Below are 13,135 nucleotides of genomic sequence, written 5' to 3' on the forward strand. Positions count from 1 at the left end.
TGTCTTGCATCGTGAAGGATGTCTGACACACTGACAAAGGATGAGCTTGACATTTTGTTAGCCCAAATTAATTTGAAGATCTTAGAGAGAACATCAAATTATATTTTAGATTTTCATTTAAAATGCAATATTTGGTTTTGATGTCCTTTGGAAGAGTAAAATAGTTCCTCCAGTGTTAAAGGATTATAGCGTGTCAAAGTCTGATTAGCATCAAATGGGAGCTGTAATGGCAAATCAAATTCTAATGATTAAGTTTCAAAAACATAATAGGAAACCAGGGAAAATAACTAAACATCTACAATCAGAACAACATTTATTTTCCCACAGATATCAACATTTCAATTTCATTGATGTTGATTGTGTGAAAAGGAGAATCCTATCCCATTAATGTCTGACAGTTTCATAGCCCCTCTCTTTAGAACCTGAAAGGCAGAAGGGAGCAATTGAAAACAAGATTGAAGGAATACTTTTGCTGGCCTACCACAGACATATGGACCATTATGGGGAAATGTTTGTGATTTCCACAAAATTACATGCCAGAAGTTACCTTTTTTTTTAACCAAGCATTACCTTTGGTCAATGAAGCAGATATGACAGTAAATTGAAAAGCATAAAAAGAAATCCAAGACACAGTTTTGGCATCTAGCATGTTTAAGTCAAGAGAACCATGAGGCTTATGTACAATGATTGCACAGCAGGGAACAAAGTTTATTGCAGTTGTGTAAAATACAATTCTTGCAGGCAACAAGGATGAAAGGAAGAAACTATCTGGGAAGTGGCAGCTGAAGTTACAATTTAACTACAACTAGATGCTTTCCAGCCACATTTTAAACAAATGAGCTAGTGACATCTAGAGCCTGCATAAAAATTTGGTTGTAATTTAAAAAATAAGTTTGAGAAAACACTTGTTAAAGAAAGGAAATTATCATTACTGTTCTGTAACTCAAATTTCATAAGAAGCTGGTTCTTTAATTTTTCCAGTTTTCTTCCCTCGTCTCCTGAAAGTCATGAATCACCCTGAGAAACAGTTCCGTGGATGATGGCTGCTCTGAATTATACACTTGTGTGAGCCTAGACAGCAAGCTAGCAGGCTAGGAGCTGCATTGTCAGAGGTGCCATCTTTCAGGTGCGATGTTAAACTGAGGTCCTGTCTGATTGTTCAGGTAGATGTAAATGACGACATGTACTATTCGAAGAAGAACAGGGGAGTTCTCCTAGTGTCCTGGCCAACATTTATCCCTCAATCAATAAAACCCAAAAAGATTAACTGGTCATTTATTGTTGTTTATGGGATCTTGCTGTATACAAATTGGCTATCATATATGTCTATATAACAACAGTGATTACACTTCAGAAGTAATTAATTTGCTATGAAGCACTTCAGGACATTCTGCAGTTGTCAATGACATTGTATAAATGCAAGTTCTTTCTCTTTTAATTTCTTTGCTTAAAATTCAATTTTTACGAAGTGAAGGCCTTTGTTTGTTAAGAAGTTCACTGCCTTTGATTTAAAACAATTTAAATGCATGTGTGAAGATATGATTGATTATTTTAAAAGTTCAAAAAAGAAGCATCGCCAGATCATCAGAATGCTTGAGTTTGTTGAATTGTACAGTTGAATAATTTAATCTTTTAGTTTTCCCAATTCATACAGGAATTCCTGATCTGAAGAACAGCCCAACAGATGATTGTGCTACCCATTTAAAAATGCAAGTGAAAAAGTAACAGCATAATACTATGCTGGGTGTTCCACAAAGAAATGGCACATTTTCACATCTTGAAGTTAAATTTACTATTGTTCATATAAGGCTCCTTCCCACTCACTGAAAACAGGCCAGTACTCCTCATTTCCCACTTTTTACACTGTGGAAGTTTGTTGCGATAAATGAAGCTCCATGACCCACACAGAATGAATATTAACATTTATCGTGTTATTATTAAACACCAAGTGTGTACTGAAATTGAGAGTGTATCCATTATGGCAAATTATGTTAAATTATGTTTGTAATATTTACAGTTGCATAAAGTCCTGGAGCTAGAAATGAAAACTAGCTCTGTATTAAATGAAAATACATTATTGGACTGACTGGAGCCCAAACACTGTACAACAGAAAAGCATTTCCAGTCTTTGCATCTGAATAAGTTGTCAAAATGAGGGCATGAAAACTATCACGTCTACCCCCCACTTTAGGTGCATAAACTTTGGCTCATTCTAGACCCTTTCACATGTATCAAGTAAATACTCTTCAAACTAAAGTATCAGGCAACCATAGAGAGTCCCAACTATCTCTGGCCTCCACCCATCACTACACCTCTGATGCTGTTAATCTGCTCAACTGCTCCTTCACCTCTGCTTTTAACACTCTTGTTCGCACCAAATCAGTCACCACTTCGCACTCCAGCCATTCCCTTGATTCAGCTTCCATCTTCACTCCCTTAAATTGGAGGACCACAAACTCAAGTGCAAATGCATGACTGGTATAATCATTCACTGCCAGAATTGGCTCAACCATGTTAAATTCTACCACGTCTCTCTCCTCAGCCATATCCTTCTATTACTACAGAATTATCCTGGAGGGCAAGGCTGCTTTTCTCCACACAAAGCATCTCGTCAAATTCCTTTTCTATACTTCCTCACCTCCAACACTAAGTGTGAAGAACTCATGGAATTCTTTGCTCCAAGATTGAGACCATCTGTGCAGCTACCACTGTCACCATCCTTCAACCCTCCCACCCTCCACTCCCAGCCATCCCTCATTCATCCTACCCCGATTCTGTTACTCTGTACTTTCTCTCCCATCTCCCCCCACCCTCTCCATATTCACCCCTTCCATGGGAACCACCTTCTGCTCCCTCAACCTCCTCTTCACCCAATTCCTAACCACTCAATTACCGGTACTGGCTCCCATGTTTGCTGATGTAATTAATGGCCCCCTGTCCACCAATTCACTGAATTTAAAATCTTCATTGTCATCTACAGTTCACTTCACCCTATCTCTGCAACCTCTTCGACTCTAATGTATGATCCTACACCCTGCAGTTGTCTGACTCTGGCCTTCTGTGCATCCTCCACTCCCTTCACCCCACCGTTGGTGGTAGAGTCTTCACCCCATTTCAGCTCTATCTTCTGGAACTCTCTCCCTAAACCCCTCTGCCTCACTTCTCTTTCCACCTGGAAAAGCCTTCTTAAAACCCATCTTTTTGACCACACCTACAGGAACAACTCCTAATTCTTCTACAATGGCTAGGCATCATTCCTTTTTATTTTTCCCTCTGTCAAACACCTTGCGATGTTGTTCTATGTTAAAAGCACTTTACAAATGCAAGTTATTGTTGTTTAGTGTCATGGTCAAGAAAACCAATGGCTCATAAATCAAGTTGAAACCCTTTCAAACACTTAATTATATTATTTCTTTACCATTCTCATTATTTATTTGTCATTCTTTCCTCTTCTTTTAACTATTTTTTTGTTTGTGTCTTTCTGATAATTGATTTAACTTCAGGTTTGTTATTCCCTTCCTTTGTTCTTTAATTTCCCCCTCTACTTCCACCTTTTGCCTGTTCGTGTTTCAGTTTTAATTCTGTTCTTGATCTCTCAATTTTTCTTGTCTTTTTAGATCTTTAGGACTGCAGTTTCTGTCTTACACAAAACAGAACCAAGTGTTTTTAAATTTCAATTTAAGTTTCTTTAGGAAATAAAATTATAACTTGCCCAACGGCCCTTGAATTATTGTAATTGTAATTACACAGGAGATTTACTGAAAGATATTTTGTAGATATTTTATGCAAATAAAATTTAATATCACAAATACTTCAATTACTGAACATTTGATAAGCTTTAGTGAAAAACAAATCAATGTAACATACTACCAAAGACACTAGTGCTGTTTTCTATTACATAATACGAACAAAGTGGAACTAACCAGTCTTCTAATAAACTCTATGCAATCTGGCTCCAATCAAAGTTCACATATTACTTAAATTGGCTATAGCTTAAAAGGGCGACACTGTTAGAATCATAGAATTATAGAATCTTACAGCACAGAAAGAGGCCATTCGGCCCATCATGCCTGTGCCAACTCTTTGAAAGAGCTGTCCAATTTAGTCTCACTCCCCAGCTTTTTCCCCATAACCCTGCAAATTAGTTCTCTTCAAGTACATGTCCAATTGCCTTTTGAAAGTTCCTATGGAAGCTGCTTCCACCTCCCTTTCAGGCAGTGCGTTCCAGATCTTAACAACGATCTGTGTGAAAAAAATTCTTCTCATTTCCCGTCTAGTTCTTTTGCTAATTATTTTAAATCTACGACCTCTGGTTACCGACCCTTCTGCCACTGAAAACAATTTCTCCCTATTTGTTCAATCAAAACCCCTCATTATTTTGAACACCTTAATTAGATCTCCCCTTAACCTTCTCTGCTCCAAGGAGAATAATCACAGCTTCTCCAATCTCTCCACTTAACTGAAATCCCTCATCCCTGGTATCATCCTGGTAAACCTCCTCTGCACTCTCTCCAAGGCCTTAACATCTTTCCTTAAGTGTGGTGCCCAGAATTGTACACAATACTCCAGCTGAGGCCTAACCAGTGATTTGTAAAGGTTTAGCACGACTTCCTTGTTTTTGTATTCAATGCCCCTATTTACAAAGCCAAATATCCCATGCGCTTTCTTAACCACCTTATCAACTTGCCCTGCCACCTTCAAAGATTTGTGAATATGTACCCCCAGGTCCCTCTGCTCTTGCACCCGCCTCAAAATAGAACCATTTAGATTATACGGCCTCTCCATGTTCTTCCTCTCACAGTGTTCCTACCTTATTATTAGTATACAAACATACGAATATACGAAATTGTCAGGCAGGAAAAGATCAGCTGGTTCATCAAGTCTGCCCCACACCATGGTGGACAGACCATCATGGTTAAACACTTCTCCCCTCCCCCAACCTCCCCCCCTCACACCCATCCCCGCAACAATGTAATCACCTGGGAGAGACAAAAAACAGAAAAAACCCAGGGCCAATAAGGGAAAATATACTCTGTAAAATTACTCTCCGACCCTCTCAAGCAATCGAAACTATTCCAGGAGATCACATGGACCAAGTGTTATCTATAAAGACATTTACCTCCTATATGATGCGATCACTGCCCCAGTCAGGAACCGATCCAGGTCCCCTTTGAAGGCAGAGAGTCAGCATCCATCACACCAGACGGCAATGTATTCCAGAGGCTCACAATTCTCTGGGAAAAAAAGGAACCACCTAACATAGTTCCATAGTTTTAACTTTTGGTCCTCCCCAATCTGTTAAACTGGAATAATCTATCAACAGGGACACTATCCAGCCTTCTAATTATTTTATAGACCTCTATCAGGACATCTCTAAGTCTACGCTGCTCTACAGTAAATAGACCAAGGTCCTTGAGCCTACCTGAGTAGCTGAGGTTCTTTAAGCTAGGAATCATTCTTGTAGCTCTCCTCTGGATCTTTTCCAAAGTCGTTATATTACCCACCATATGGGGGACCAAAACTGGGCACTGTACTCTAGATGCGGTCTGACCAGTGACCTGTATAATATCAAAATGGTGTCCGTTGATTTATACTGAATGGTTCTAGTAATACAACCCAATACCTTGTTAGCTTTAGTTACTGTTTCTCTACATTGGTCATGAACCTTTAGTGATCTGTGCACAATAACACCAAGATCTATTTGTCGCTCAACCTCTTTCAGTATTGTTCCCTTCAAATGATACGTGTACTCTGTGATGGTCCTACCAACATGCAACTAGAGTAGGGCCTATTAGAGACCAAAAAGGTAACCTATGTATGGAGGTGGAAGATGTTGGTATGGTTCTTAATGAATACTTTGCGTCTGTCTTCACAAAGGAGAGGGATGATGCAGACATTGTAGTTAAGGAGGAGGAGTGTGAAATATTGGATGGGATAAACTTAGCGAGAGAGGAAGTATTAAGGGGGTCAGCATTTTTGAAAGTAGATAAATCACCAGGGCCGGATGAAAAGTATCCCAGGCTGTTAAAAGAAGCAAGGGAGGAAATAGCAGATGCTCTGACCATCATTTTCCAATCCTCACTGGATACAGGCGTGATACTGGAGGATTGGAGGATTGCTAACGTTGTACCGTTGTTTAAAAAGGGAGCGAGGGATAGACCGAGTAACTACAGGCCAATCAGTCTAACCTCGGTGGTTGGCAAATTATTGGAATCAATTCTGAAGAACAGGATAAACCATCACTTAGAAAGGCACGGAGTAATCAAGGACAGTCAACATGGATTTGTTAAGGGAAAGTCGTGTCTGACTAACTTGATTGAATTTTTTGAGGAGGTAACAAGGAGAGTCGATGAGGGTAGTGCATTTTATGTAGTCTACATGGATTTTGGCAAGGCTTGTGACGATGTCCCACATGGCAGACTGGTCAAAAAAGTACAAGCTCATGGGATTCAAGGGAGAGTGGCAAGTTGGATCCAAAATTGGCTCAGTGGCAGGAAGCAAAGGGTAATGATCGACAGGTGTTTTTGTAACTAGAAGGCTGTTTACAGTGGGGTTCCACAGGGCTCAGTACAAGGTCCCTTGCTTTTTGCTATCTAGGCCCCTCAGTTTAACGTCTCATCCAAAAGACAACACCTCCGACAGTGCAGCACTCTCTCAACACTACACTGAAGTGTCAGCCTAGATTACATGCTCAAGTCTTTGGAGTGGGTCTTGAACCCACAATCATCCAACTCAGAGACAAGAGTGCTACTCACTGAGCCATGGCTGGCACTTTAGTGTAAACATGTTGCATCTGGTTCTCAACTTAGACAACACATGTTGCATGACGTCATCATTCAACCATTCACTCTCGCCCTGACATCTCAGATTAATAAAGACGGACCAGAGATCAAAGGATTAATATGATCTTTAGTGTGGTGTTCCTTAGTTTTCTTGTGCTTCTGTTCTCAAGTGTTAATTTTAGAAGACTGAACCTAATCTTTTGAGATGCTCAACTGGTGAACAGTTTTAAAGGTTGTGAGAAATACTTCCACAGCACAGAAGAAGATCTGCAAGTCCATATTGTAAGTAATTTGGTACCTTACTTCTCTTGAACGTTTATTTGAGCACTTGAATGAAATCTTCAGCAGTGCTAATCAACTCAAGCTGATATGGTGAAATACAAATATACTTCATATCGACATATTCCCACAAATGATTTCAGCTGTGAAACATTTCTTGGATTAGACACTTCCGCCATGGTTTTGAACTTTTCTGGAGTCCAGTTGAATATCTGCATTGCTTCTATGTCTCAGCCTTTGGCCCTATGATGCATCAATTTGCCTTTCCTTACGTTCAATCATAGGCCTTGATTCTGCCAAACAAATGGGACAATCAGCGTCACTGTTCCAAAAGCCAGTTGTCCCACACCATCACTTGAGAGGTCTTCTCGTTGATGATTTTTCTAACAGTATTTCAGGGCTGCGAAAGATGCCTTCTGTCCAATTACAATGTTGCTTTACAAACCTTCAGATTGGTGGCATACTGTCACATTGACAATTCTTGCAAATACAACCAACTTCAATTTATTTCAGTTTGCTTTTAAGGAAGGAGTACCATTTCCTCTTTTACCATAGTCATTTTAACTAATTAAAAGTCTTCTAAACACATCCTCCATGTAGTGATTAATATTTGTAAACTAAATCATATTTTCATCAGGGAATCACAGCAGTTGCTTCACTTCTCCTCAGTACTCAGTTTAAAATGTCGAAAGCATTTGTTGTTTTAATAGCAGATTACAGTTGTCTTAGAAACAGCTTTACTGATCACACAAATATGGCTGCACAGAATGGTAATAATCTATTTGCTTGTGTTATGTTATCGATAGTTGAATGACAGCTAAGGTCCAAGGGTATTTAAAGGAATAGTCCAAGATTCAATTACAAAATTGTATTATCTTAGATTTATTTTAATGTTTGTCCACCTCGATATCAAATTTTGATACTACTTTTATATATATTTTTTAAAGGCAGCACAGTGATGCATCACATTGGAGTGTCAAAGTAAGAGCAACAAAGATTGAATCTCCTGTGTCATTAAATTTCTTATCTGTTGTGCTAACGTAAGGAGGCATTAAACTGAGGCCAAATAAGGGAAAAACTGGAAGAAGAGTTTTCCTGTATTGCTGTACCGCACCTCAATCCAGCCAGCTCAGAGCAGCACTGATAGACATACATGGGAGCACATTGGCCAGTTGTCCTCCCAGCCACAGCACAGAGCACAAGGTGAATTGGGGAGAAGGTTAAAAAAAATGGCATGAGAAAAAGGTGAGATAAGATCAATGGTTCCATTAAACTTATGTTTATCTTCATTTACATTCCACTGGAATGCATCATCAATACATTTATATCTCCAATCTGTATGCAAAGGCAATATATTATACTGGCTATATCTTTTTTAAAAAGTGGCTTGACTCCATGGGGTAATTTTAACCTAACCTCATGGGAATGGACCAGGTTTGGGTCGGACTCCCGTATTGCACCTCGCCCGATTTTATGATCTATTAACTTCACTGGAGCATAAAATCGGGCGGGGTGTTTAACGGGCATCCAAACCAAATTCACTCCATTTCTGCTGGGCGGATAAGGTTAAAATTACCCCCTCGGCAGTTGGTATAGTTGACAAAATGTCAATTTTTTTTTGAAAAGGTAGAATTTGCCACAAATCTGGTAAAATATTGAGGCAAGCCTAGATTACAGCTATTATTGAACCAAATTTCTTTTAAAGTAAAACTTTAAAAATTATATTTATCCAACACACTCCAGTAATGTTTTCCATTGTACACCTATTTGTTGGTGAATGCATGCAGAACAGTGGCACTGCTTAGAATGTGAGAGGGTTTGCAGCCTGCACGGTACATCTTTCCGGTAGAGCTGCAGCAAGTGTGAGATGTTGCCCACCAATTGCAAACCATCTTTGTTGCACTAAATTTGGAGATTATGGAGCCTACATTGTGATGCTGTGTACCTGTAATAATAAGACATATTGGGCACAAGCAACCTATATTATCAGGCACAAAGACCAAAGGGTTGCTGTGTGCTCGTTAGGCGCAGCATGTCATAATCCACTAAGGAAGTGCCCGTGGGACAGACGGCCTATGCAAGGAACATTAAAGCCCCAAAAATGTGTAAATGACTTGATGGTCCCATAATGTGTTGACAATGAAGACACTCAGTGTGAATATAAAATGGGCACTGCATGGTAGGCCCAGTGAACCATGTTTGGTCCTATGTCTGTCAAATCTCAGTTACATAGTGATAGATGCTTTGTTTGCCCAGGCCTATGGTTTTATAAATTTCTTAATGGAAAACAGCCAGCAGCACATAAGAGCCCTGCACTCTTACCATCTGGCTAGATTCACCAAAGTGCAGGGCATTATTGATAGCACATTTGACCATTCAGGCTTCACCCCTAGTGCTACCCACAGTGATTCCCTTGACTTGTCAATGCACCAGAGCCATTGCTTTAACAGCCCAGCCAAGGTATATAAGATTGGTAGATTAAAGTACTCAAGTTTTATTAATCCTTCCAGTACATGGTGCACTTATGTTGTGCTTCCCTTTTATTAAAAGTGTATTGTGTCTTCTACCACCTAACCATGTGCTAACATCTGTTTCCGTGGGAGGATGAAATGAGGTGGATGACTGCTGGATCCCAGTGACTGCCTCTAGGGACAGAGATGGATCCAGTAATGTCTTGTGCTGGGTCAGTACAGGCAACACAGGTGTTGATGCAATAACTGCCTGGACGTGTACACTATCTAGCACAATGGAGTCATTTGAGCAGGGCAGCTGGGATATACAGATGTGGCATTCCCCCCTGCCCCGAGAAATGTCTCCATAACCTATACTAGTTCCTTCCATTCCTTTGCTGTTGGGCACTTACTCAGTTGGTCAATCTGAGCGGGAGCAGATCAGTGGGCAGCATTGAGTTTATTGGAGCCCTGCATTCAAGCTGTCTCAATCTAATTCATCACAATGGTGAATTAAGACATGGCACACTACTGCAGACTGGCACCCCAGTCAGAGTATTCATTATGGGAGCTACGCCTGGGTTCAGGTCCTTGGCCAAAGGGGCTGTACTGCAGAGGGCCCCAGAGTGACGACATGCTCTGTGATGATCTGCAGCTCAGTCAGGCCATCATGCACAGACGTGGATTGTGGATTCATAAGAACATAAGAAATAGGAGCAGGAGTAGGCCAATCGGCCCTTCGAGCCTGCTCCGCCATTTAATAAGATCATGGCTGATCTGATCCTAACCTCAAATCTAAATTCATGTCCAATTTCCTGCCCACTCCCCGTAACCCCTAATTCCCTTCACTTCTAGGAAACTGTTTATTTCTGCTTTGAATTTATTCAATGATGTAGCTTCCACAGCTTCCTGGGGCAGCAAATTCCACAGACCTACTACCCTCTGAGTGAAGAAGTTTCCCCTCATCTCAGTTTTGAAGGAGCAGCCCCTTATTCTAAGATTATGCCCCCTAGTTCTAGTTTCACCCAACCTTGGGAACATCCTTACCGCATCCACCCGATCAAGCCCCTTCACAATCTTATATGTTTCAGTAAGATCGCCTCTCATTCTTCTGAACTCCAATGAGTAGAGTCCCAATCTACTCAACCTCTCCTCATATGTCCGCCCCCTCATCCCCAGGATTAATCGAGTGAACCTTCTTTGTACTGCCTCGAGAGCAAGTATGTCTTTTCTTAAGTATGGAGACCAAAACTGTATTCAGTATTCCAGGTGCGGTCTCACCAATACCTTATATAACTGCAGCAATACCTCCCTGTTTTTATATTCTATCCCCCTAGCGATAAATGCCAACATTCCGTTGGCCTTCTTGATCACCTGCTGCACCTGCATACTAACTTTTTGATTTTCTTGCACTAGGACCCCCAGATCCCTTTGTACTGCAGTACTTTCCAGTCTCTTGCCATCAAGAAAATAACTTGCTCTCTGGTTTTTCCTGCCAAAGTGCATAACCTCACATTTTCCAATATTGTATTTCATCTGCCAAATCTCCGCCCACTCACCCAGCCTGTCTATATCCCCCTGCAGGTTTTTTATGTCCTCCTCACTCTCTACTTTCCCTCCCATCTTTGTATCATCTGCAAACTTCGATATGTTACACTCGGTCCCCCCCTCCAAATCGTTAATATAGATTGTAAAGAGTTGGGGACCCAGCACCGACCCCTGCGGAACACCACTGGCTACTGGTTGCCAGTCAGAGAATGAACCATTTATCCCAACTCTCTGCTTCCTGTTAGATAACCAATCCTCCACCCATGCCAGAATATTACCCCCAATCCAGTGATTCTTTATCTTGAGCAATAATCTTTTATGTGGCACCTTGTCGAATGCCTTCTGGAAGTCTAAATACACTACGTCCACTGGTTCCCCTTTATCCACCCTGTACGTTATGTCCTCAAAGAACTCAAGCAAATTTGTCAGACATGACTTCCCCTTCGTAAAGCCATGCTGACTTTGTCCTATTAAATTATGTTTATCCAAATGTTCTGCTACAGTCTCCTTAATAATAGACTCCAAAATTTTACCCACCACAGATGTTAGGCTAACTGGTCTATAATTTCCAGCCTTCTGCCTACTACCATTTTTAAATAAGGGTGTTACATTAGCAGTTTTCCAATCTGCCGGGACCTTTGCCGAGTCCAGAGAATTTTGGAAAATTATTACCAAAGCATCCACAATCCCCACTGCCACTTCCCTCAAGACCCTAGGATGTAAGCCATCAGGTCCAGGGGATTTATCCGCCTTGAGTCCCATTAATTTACTAAGTACCAATTCCTTAGTGATTTTAATCGTATTTAGCTCCTCCCCCCCCTAGAGCCCCCTGTTTGTCCAGTGTTGGGATATTCTTAGTGTCCTCTACCGTAAAGACTGAAACAAAATATTTGTTCAGCATTTTTGCCATCTCCATGTTTCCCACCGTTAATTTCCCGGTCTTGTCCTCTAAGGGACCTACGTTTTCCTTAGCCACCCTTTTTCTTTTTATATAATGATAGAAACTCTTGCTATCTGTTTTTATATTTTTTGCTCATTTATTTTCATAATCTATCTTCCCTTTCTTAATTAATCCTTTAGTTACTTTTTGCTGTCTTTTGAAGACTTCCCAATCTTCTATCCTCCCACTAAGTTTGGCTACCATATATGTCCTTGCTTTTAGTCGGCTACTATCCTTAATTTTTTTACTTAGCCACGGATGGCTTTACTTAGCCACGGATGGCTTTAATTTCTTTACTTAGCCACGGATTCCTTTATGGATGATTTCAAACTATGTAGCCTGCCTGGCATATTCTGAAATGGCTGCATGAACTGCTGCTGTTGAGCTATCAAAATGTGTAGGCAGGCCTTGTGAGATCAAATCCCTGGGATCATTAGCTAAAACTGGCTTCCAGTTGGTCCTTTGACCAGCAGATTGCAGCTCTTCCAATCCCACCTGCATTTGCTATTCCCCACTCAAGCTCTGTGTTTTACTGAGTGCTCTAGCCTGCAACTCACTGACTACTGTTCCCAGAGTGAATGTATCTGAGCTGGTCCTTATCATTGCATGAGTGGGTGAGGCTCTGTTTCATAGGATGCCTTACTGCTCTATTGTGAAGTGCTCTATTGAGGCCGGACATTGGACTCTACCACTTTCTGCTAGTCAGCACCAAGAGGAGCATACAAAGAACACATTTTAGAATGCAGGCAGTAAGGTATCCTATGAAACAGAGCCTTTGCAAGGCCTCCAAAACTGCTTAATTGAATGGAACACTTCTGTTTCGTGGCCTTAGTCCAGACATTTTGACCCCCTTCAGTAACAGGATAACTTTAAATACTGCTGACGTTAGATAGCCCATCCCTTGACCCTGGTGCACTGCCAGCATGTCATCCACTGTGTGGTGGAGAATACTTTACTACTACAGTTTCTAATTCCATTTGATGCACCATCATGGGAGATTTCAACAACCCCCAAATAAACTGGCAAGAAGAGGTAGGGAAAGGGGAATGGAGTTTTAACAACATGTACATGACTCCTTTCTTACCCAGTATGGGAGAAGCCTAGCAAGAGAGGAATCACTGCTGGATCTAGTAACA

The sequence above is a fragment of the Heptranchias perlo genome, chromosome 22 (assembly GCF_035084215.1).
Source record: "Heptranchias perlo isolate sHepPer1 chromosome 22, sHepPer1.hap1, whole genome shotgun sequence".
In the NCBI taxonomy this organism is placed as follows: Eukaryota; Metazoa; Chordata; class Chondrichthyes; order Hexanchiformes; family Hexanchidae; genus Heptranchias; species Heptranchias perlo.